Raw genomic sequence first — 9,833 nt, 5'->3', positions numbered from 1 at the left:
TTAGAAATTTGTTAAGGTAAGTTTTGTTTTTCTCGATAAATGATGGATGTCTTGTTATTGCTTGACCATTGGTGATTTGAGCGGTTGAGAAGGTAAGACAAAAAGCTGAGTAAGCATGTTAATAATCTATTCTCAAGGTCAATATTGCACAACTGTAAAAGAAGTGTTTTGGGATATTTATTGTTTAGTTTAATTTTATACTCAACCATGAATGGGCACAATAAGGTTTTAAATGATCCTATTAACCTTCTTGATTAATAGTATTAAAATTTTACATTCAGCATTGATTGTGGTGTTAATAATTTTTTTTAATTTAATTTTGGAAGTTCCTCTGTATTGACGGATCATGCGGACGGGATGTTGCCCATCAATGCCGTTCCATTTCTCTAACACGCCTATGGGCTTCTGCATATTTTGAGCCAAGCCGTGCGCAACTGCTGAGCGACACAAACCTCGGATTCAATGCGCATTGACATCTTCTGTGCATTGTTGCAATAATTAGAATGTGTTGTCTAACGGGAAAAGAACAGTCTGACCTTTTTCAACGGTGGTGCACAAGAACATCTGCAGCCAGCCACAGTTAATACATGAATTCATGAAATGACGCCTTTGTTTTTCGGTTGCGTGACGAACGACTAGTGCACTCAGTGAACTGACAATTTCACAGTATTTGTTTCTTTCTGAGAGCAGTATGCCTTTGGGCTGATTTTTGTTTTGAAATACAAAACGGGTCTGCTGGTTGAATCAATCTCGATTAGGTCTCAAATAGCCGGATGCAAAGGTGCATTCAAAGAAACAACAACAACAAAAGTTGTGTAGGTCTTGCTGCATGTCCAACATGGCAATCAGAATGAAGGCTAGCAATAATCACGTTGTGGGCCCAAGTCAGATCGGTTTCGTGGAAACTGATTCTGCAAAGCTCCCTGTAAACACTGATTAGTTGCTCTCCAGCAGCCACTGATTGGCCGCAAATCAACTTTGGCCATTCCTACCAGACCATTGAGGCCAGAGCATTTTAACGCTGAGTGTGTTCCATCTTATCATGACTATTCTCTTCGCAGATGTTCATTTTTTTTGCCCCGCAAAATTGCAGTTTCACTTGGCAGTTTAAATTTCTTGGTCCAATCAGCTTTGAGCTTTTACTTGTTGCTTTGATTTAACTTCTGCAATGCAAATGCCCCGCTTCGCTCATTATCTTACATTATTGAGTTCATTGGTTTCAGCCGAAAGATCTAACAGTTCAGTTCGTCCGATAAATTTGACCGAATTGCAAAACCGTAACGTGTTCCCGCTGCGTGTTCTGGTTTCCAAAAAAGAACCTCACGCTGTCTGTGTCTTTTCTAGTAGACATAACAACTTCCAAATTGGTGAGCCATTTTCTTGGCCCTTTCTGACGGAATGTTGATTGGTGGGACTCTGAGCCAGACGCCTCTGCCTTATTAAGTCAGCTCTGTGTTCAGTATCATTTCACGTACAGAAGCGGGAAAAATGAACAAGCCTGAAAAGATTGTCTGACTGAATGGAAAATATCAGGTGAATAATTACATTTTCCTGTCGCAGCTTCTCTCTTTTGTAATGTAAAATGGTTGCATACCTCCGAGAGCCACAGCCGGGTCACTTCCGTAAACAACATTCTTCCCGCGGCGCACATTCCGACTCCCGACTACTTTGACATTTCTACGGCATAGGAAACCAAAACCCAACCTTCCTGACAAAAAGAACAATGAACCAGATAATCTCTGCATTTTGAATTCCATTGATCTCTTGAGGAAAAGCCTCTGAGTGGGACTTACAGAATGATTTTCTATATACTGTATGAATATTATTTGCCTGCCAAGCCAATAATTAAGGTTATGCCATTTCGGACCATACTTCCTGATTGATGATGATGTCCCTTCAAATGATTCTGTCAGTGTCCCAACCATCAGAGTCTGTTAGATTCTCTGACGTTTTTAAAGAATACACTCTTGGGTGTCACAGGGGTACAACAAGCAACAGTGCATTACGGATGACCTTTGCATGATTCATCGCTTCTTGCCATCTGTTAGCAACATACCAAGTCAGACACTCTTTGATGTCGTCAAACATGGACCCAAAGTTCTGTTTGACTGGCTGTGAGGGACTAACTTCGCTCCCTAAAAGACTGCCAACCTCGTTGCATTCGCGGTGCGATACAGTGCAAACTGCAAGCACAAAGAATCATAATAAACGTCTCGTCAAATGAATTCAGCCGTGGGATTCAATTAAAACTGACCATGATTCTCTTTGTAAAATGAATGATAAAGACTTACATTGGTCACGAAAATAGCGGTCTTAGCATTCGCTTTCCTCATTGAATATCGAACTATGCCAGCCATTAAGGCCGCTTGTGCTGGCCTTGCAAACTTCATCAACTATGAATAAATGCACTCAAATATTTATATTATTTTTTGTTCTTTTTCCTCTCCTCTTAGGACAGCTAAGGTTGAACATGATGTCGTTTTCACTCGCAGCTAAACAGATGCAATTGAACACTGGTGATATTTGCTCTTGAAAATGACGATATTCTCCGATCTCTCAATGCTCTTGTAATTGATTTTCATTTTGATAACCGACCGTGTGGCGACTCGTCATCATCCCAATCACTGATTGTAACGTTCTTGTTGCCTCCTCTGGCCAAGATAAATCACTCCTGCAGCCAGCGCTGACAATGGGATGGCTGCAGATAGGGCTTCTTCTCTTATTGCTTACCGTAATTTTCGGACTATAAGTCGCGGTTTTTTTCATAGTTTGGGTGGGGGGGCGACTTATACTCAGGAGCGACTTATATATGTTTTTTTTCACAAATGTTTACTTGATTATTAACACATAACTTACTTACAAGTATAGTTGACCACTTCACATGTTAGTTTTAGTATAGTTGATCACTTCACATGCTTTGATATCTTTATCTTGAACATATTCAAAACATGAAAAATAGAGAGAAAAAATCAAATAAACACTTTAAAGCGCTATATCCTTTGGACATGTTCTCTGTCACCAGGATGACATAAAGGACGAGAAATTTGATCGATAGATTTAATGATTTGGAGTGACACAAATGGTTTGATAATATTGTTGTTTATGTGATAGTTATTTAAATCCATCGATCGTCCTTTGTCAACAATGCCGTGTGCCGCGCCGCAATTCAAATTATTCCACAGGCCCATACAACGATATATAAAGTATATTTTAACTGAATTGGAGTGACACAGATGGTTTTATAAACGTGTTATTTATGTAATAGTTTTTTTAAATGAACTGAATGTTACGCCAGGCCCGTTCTCAGCAACTCGTTTGTGTTTGTCGTGTTAGCATACCGTATCGTTTAGCCTGTTGTTGCTCGTTCATGTCTGTTCTTGGTGTTGGATTTTGTCGAATAAATTGCCCCCCAAAATGCGATTTATACTCCGGAGCGATTTACGTATATATGTTTTTTTTCACATTTTTGGGCATTTTATGGCTGGTGCGACTTATACTCCGGAGCGATTTATAGTCCGAAAATTACGGTACTTGTTTGGATCAACCGCAAGAAAATCACATAGGAAGTGTGTTATGGGGATCGAGAAGATAGCGGGAGTCGGTGGTATGTCTCAATCTAGCATCCATCTCGTATATTTCATTTTGGTATCTGGACCGACATCAAGCACGTATAGTCTTTATATGTCTGAGCTTTGTGTCGGAATAACTCATTAAGTGTGATTTGGCACTCACATGCAGCACTTTTGAAATCTTGCACATACTGTAGCTGTAAAAAATCCTGTCAAGCTTTTTGGACTGAAGATCTTTGACATGAGATTCTTTTGGTAGTAATAAGAACATTTATTCTGAAGTTGTGACTGACTGAATGGGTTTTATTCACATCTGGGTTATTTCTATTTGGATAGTGTCGGGATTGAGGTCAGGGTCAAGTTCAGAAAGGCCGAAATTTCCGAGAGAAGCGGGAAAACGGAGGAAGGAATAGCAAAACATCCCTCAGTTCTTTGTTGAACGGCTGAATAGACATCCACTCCAGTTAACCGAAGCACGATTTAATATTCATACCAAAAACATTTTGAAGACGACCTTTGCGCTGGGAGCCAGATGTCCTGATGCCATTAGACGCAAGAATAACTTTTCCATGGTAACTGGTGATGAAGAGCAGCATTTTAAAACCTTTATTGAGCCAAATATTTGAAATTAGAAAATCTACAGTCATAGAAAAAGACCCAAGGATAAACCGCTACTTATTCATTTATGAAATTCGATAACAGTATCATTTGTGCTGGCATCTTCCCCCCTTTGCTCACGTTTGCATGTAACCTCCATGTGAGTCAGTGTGTAACATGGGCCAGCTGCTAAAATAACATGGCAGCAAGGTGCCTGCGGTGCCACCATAAATCAGACCCGAAGAGCGGTGAAGAGCCAATTCCATCCCTTTCCCACCACAAGCTGCCTCTCAAGACCACAATGTTGGTAGATAAGTGTCCTCATTTCTGAGCCATTTGGAAGCCACCTTGAGAAGAATCCCTCACATCCTATTACGCCGCAGACAACCCTTGGCGTCACCTCATGGTTCCTGCCGACATCCATCACATCTCCCTGGATGCAAACATCGAAGAGCGTCCGCCACGACGGTTTTATATCTTTATTTTCCAGCTATCTATAATTCCTGAATAGCACCGGTATGTCATTATTTATACAACTTCCCCTCCCCAAGCCCGTATCTTTAGCTTTTTAAAAAAAAGTATGACACGGATTTGAAAATGAGCCACAATATGAGCCCTTTGCATAGTTTACATGCAAGCAAACTTAAAGCGAAATTTCCATCCTCCCATCGATGCCTTTGTATGAGACATCAATGAGTCCCAAATGGATGCTCATGAAAACATTTGTTTACTCTACACTTGAAGCTCAGTTGTGATCACTGATTCACTGAGGGCGCAGAAATCCACCGAGCAACCACGTTAACTGTTTGCTGGCTCCCCAACCCAACTCCCTCAAACCTCCCCCTCCCTCCCTGATGCGCTTTCAAGTCCCCACTGGCATTCTCGTACTCAGCTGATGAAAGAGATTGCGATGGTGTTGCACTAATGAACTGGCATTATTATTAAATGATGTTTATACACCATGACCCAGTTTGCCCTCCACGAATGGAGGAGAAACTTAAAACCTCACATCGTCAATCATGTGCTCAGTTATTTGTGGCATTTGCAGCAGCTTGGTAGTTTGGAAAGAATCATTTGCAGCTCCATGGCACCTCCTTGTGCGCTGCAGCGGAATCAGCACTCCTGTTTTTTTGGGGTTGAATATTTTGAATGACTGCATCTTTTGAGGAGGTGATTTCAAAATGTTGACTGCGGTGTGGTGATACGTAATTAGCAAAAGTAGAGGATCCAATTGTTTTAGTGTGTTTGGTTCATTAGTTTGCTAGGCCTCAGTTTTTAATGAAACAGCACCATTATTGCAAGCTAATTTGCAGACCCCGTTGTTACAGCTTGCGGCCCCCTGGGGGTTTACCGAGCCTAGTTTGAAAACCGCTGAGGCAGCTTGAGGCAGAACCTCATTTAAACACAAGGGGGCATACCAGCTGCAAGATGAGCCGTATTTAATTTTCATTTGGAATTCTGCTTTGCTAATTAATTAGGTTGACCACAACTTTACACCAAGTTTTGAAGGCAAACGTTAAGCAGACTTTTGAATCAAAGCTTTTTTTACTCCAATTTTAACACACACTGGATTTCTAAACCGCACTGGCTAAATTAGATGGCTGTGAAGTTATTTGTTTGTGCCCTTTGCTCAATTGGTGACCGCTCCGTGCTTTAGCTCGTTTTCCCGTATATCAACCCCCTGCGACTCTGAACAGTTGCCTCTCGTCCAAAGTCAACTGGGACAGGCTCCAGTTTCGCCGCAACTCTAATGTGGGCAAGTTGTCTAAAAAAAAAAACCAGATGGCGGGATGTATGGCTTCACATGTAGAATAAGCAATCATCTTGAGTGATACCGCATAGTCTAAACGATTTTCCTGGATTTCCATAGTACCCGATGTGTAGCAAGCCCAGCATGATCCGCTGCCAAACACTGCTGTTCTTTGCTGACCAGATGTCCATCCCACGCTGCAGACAGCCTGTAGAGATACAGCCGCGATGACGACATTTTAGGTTCCACACGTTGTTTCTAGATACCAAGAGTGAGCTCTTTTCCGATTGCTCACAAACTCATGAGTCACACTATGGGCTTCGGCTGATGTATATAACTAAATCATGTCAAGTTTGTATACTGTTCTCCGTTGCATCTCTGTGGAATGGTACTTCATCACTTCACAGTTGTAACATCAGCATTTTGGCATGAAGCTTCATGTTCCATCCGCACTGGGACATCATAGAGGAAAAACACTCTGCCTGTTTTTGTGGGACCAGAGGAGGAGGGCATTACCCTGCAATTTGAATTCCAGCAAGCACTCAAGTGAATCATCATCCCAAAGGTTTTTTTTGGCTTATTGTAGTTTTGTGCAAATTTAACTGAAACGCCTCAGTTGAAGAACCATTAGGCTGACTTTCTTAAGATTATTTTCAAAGCCCCTTCAAAGTTTAAATTTACGTTTGCGATGGGTGACTGTGCGTTTAAAGAGTGGGGGTTACATTCCAGACCTACTGTGCCTGACAGGAAATGATGTCAGCCCTGCCCAGACAACCGTGACTCATTGTTATGTTCATGCTTTCTGTTCAGATTGGCCCACATTTGGAAGCATGGCCAATGTAGTCCGGGAAAAAGGCGTTAAAAATGATTTCCCTTTTAATAGTCTACATATGGGTCTCCCATAAAGTGTGAAGAAAATTCGGTTCAAGGGAGTGGTGACTTCTGACACAACATGTGGTTTAGCCTGGACAGTGACTTTCTCCCCTCATTATCAGTGTAAATAAACACAAAAGATTAATACGCCTGATATGTGATAGTTTACAAAATCGTGTTTGGTCGGATTGAAAAGTAAACTACACAACCTGTGCTAAGTAAACATTTGCTCATAGTTGTTGACCACATGTGCAGGCGTAGCAATCTGCTGTTGCAAACTCACCTCAGTTATTTCAGCCTTGACACTAAATGGAATTAGATTGCAGCAAAATTTTACCTGAAGATGTTTTGGCCCAAGAATCGTATTTGAGCTTTGTGGCCTTACGTTGTATTATTATTAAGTGTCTGAATAATCCAAAATTGACATTGTGGATTAATATGGAGTACAGTTAAACCTCGGTTTTCGACCACAATCCGTTCCAGAAGGTGGTTCGAGAAGTGAATCGGTCGATTTCCAAATCTATTTTTCCCATTTTCCTATTTTTGCCGAACGCGCAACCGTAGCGCACCGCCGACCGCGCAACTGCATCGCGCTGGTCGCATTATTGTGACAGAGCCGTTGCTGAAATTTAGAAAATATGTTTAAAGTCCTGATGTACTTTCCAAAATGTAAGTGGACCTCCGTGCGCAGGGAGCTTAATTTTGTCCGATCGCGCAACCGCAGTGCGCTGGGTGCTCACTGTCGCATGGCTTTAAGTACATCTTTGTGTTTTAGGATGGCTTTACTGCTCCCACTCGCTTTCTTTGGAGGCATGATTAGAGGTTAACACAATCCTCAAAGTAACAAAAATACAATAACGAATGGAGTCAGTCGGCATCTGGGCCGCGCGGTCGGGTTTCCTCTGGTCCTTTCGGCTCATCTTGCGAGGTTTTTCGTTCGAATTCCGATTTGAACTGGGATGTTCGAAAACCGAGCTTTGACTGTATTTACATACAGATGCTTGGGTGACAGTGGTTTTGAGCAAATTAAACCAAAGTTCCAAAAGTGAAAGCATGTATGACGGCAGCTCAAATTTCTGAGACTGAATCTAAACAACTGAGACATTGATTTGTAAAAAAAGGTTCAAAGGCTTCTACCAAAATACTAAACAACACACAGGCCCCCCAAAAATGTGTACATATTGGAATCGTGGGTGGTGTATCTTCAGGAAGAAGCTGCTTGAGAATGTTTGAGTTGCTAGTCTTGTTGGAGCTTAGCATTCTTGGGAGGTTACGTTGCTTGAAAGGCCTTTGGGATTGCTCACGTCTTCCCTTCCCTGTTATTAAGTGAAAATGGAGGGAGGGAGTAAGCGAAAGTGTCGGGGTGGTCTTTGGTGCTCCATAATGAGCAGCACTTAACTTTGGTACTGTGCTCTTGACCTTCCAAGACTAAATATGGTCCCAGAGACAGCCAACCTGGTTATTACGCCTTGCAGCACCTTGTCTAACAGGATATTATAATTGCCCCGTGTCTCCAGCCTTCTCAAACTTTACTAAAAGGCCCCGTGGAGTGATTTTTGTGATACGAAGTGATTACAATTTCACACAAAGGAAATCTCATAGTACCCGTGATTAGCTTCTACTTTGTCATATGTAATTCTTGCAAGTGGGCTGTGAGACTGTACAGCCAGCCTTCACTAATTGAAATACTCTTCAACGACCTGACTACCTTAAAAAATGAACTGTTAGGCATTGTTGGTCTGGAAATATGTTCCTTAAGCATTATATAGCCATCGACCGTGATCATTAATCATCCTTTCGCGACGACCTGTCAGAGACAAAATAAAGCAGGTCCACGGTCAGACCGGCCTGGGACCGCAATGTCCAGCTTTGTTGACTTTCTTCAGTAGAAGTATCCAAGACAAAAATGCCAAACTTGCGGTGTGTCTTCTTAGCCGGAGCCAGAGTGCCACCACTGAGGAGGATCAGGAAGGATCATCGCCCATTGGTTTTGTCAAGATTGTTTGTGGTTACTGGATTGCTAGTCTGACACTGCCCTTATGTTTCTCATCAGAGAGCAAAAAATTCAGAGCCCCAACAAAAAAGAATTGGACTGGCTTGTGGAAGAAGTCCAATCTGGAGCCAAAGAAGCAGAACCCTAAAATTATAATGTAGCAATGAATAAACAACTACACCAGATCTTAGGCTGCTGCAATCGAGTTACGTGGCACAAGTATCGACATCTGTTCTCGGGTGAACACTGCAAGGACTGTCGCTTGTCACTTACAGTTCGGGAAATTTGTTTGTTGTAAAATATGAGAAACTAAACACAAGTCAGCTTCTATTATGCACACAAAGACCCTCAGACCAGAACACCAAACACACCCATTCTTTCATCAGCAGGCACAGGAACGAGACAAAACAGATCGAACGATCATTGAAAGTTTCCCAAAATAGCTCTTGAAAAGCATGCAGTGTAACTTGTATTTTGCTTCAGTGGTTTTGGACAACTCTCACATCCATCCTTATCCTTCTTTCATCTTGTCGCCATCATAAATCAATATCTATCTAAGCGGGTGGAGTAGCTGATTACTTTGGAGAAAGCCACCGTGTAATTTGACTCAGCAGTACTTTCACCTAGTGTATTGATGGTAAACTGTTTGGCTTGTAAAAACTTGTATAAAAAACAAAAAGAAGTTAAGAAATATTTCTGACTTGAAAAAACTTTTAAGTTTGAGAATCTGTTTCGGGAGGGATGTTTTTCTTCGTTGTTTTTTTTCCGCTGTCATTGCCTCCTTTCAGAGGGACTGTTTGCAAGGTAGTCCAAGGGGAGTGATGACCACAAAGGGCTCTTTGAGGAAAAAAGCTGACCCCATCCTCCCGCCTCACCCAACTTGTTAAATACCAGCTACTCGTACATTTTGCTTTCACCCGAGGTGGAAAAGAAACTTATGTATTTCCCTGATATTTGCCTCATTGCGGGAAGCCAGTCAGTGTAGCCCCATTTGTAAAATATAACCATAAGTGATGGGAAGGTCAGATTTTGTGTACTTTTTTTTTTCCCC

The sequence above is a fragment of the Syngnathus typhle genome, linkage group LG19 (genome assembly GCF_033458585.1).
Source record: "Syngnathus typhle isolate RoL2023-S1 ecotype Sweden linkage group LG19, RoL_Styp_1.0, whole genome shotgun sequence".
Classification (NCBI taxonomy): domain Eukaryota; kingdom Metazoa; phylum Chordata; class Actinopteri; order Syngnathiformes; family Syngnathidae; genus Syngnathus; species Syngnathus typhle.
The sequence above is the reverse complement of the archived record's forward strand: the minus strand, read 5'-3'. Positions refer to the sequence as shown.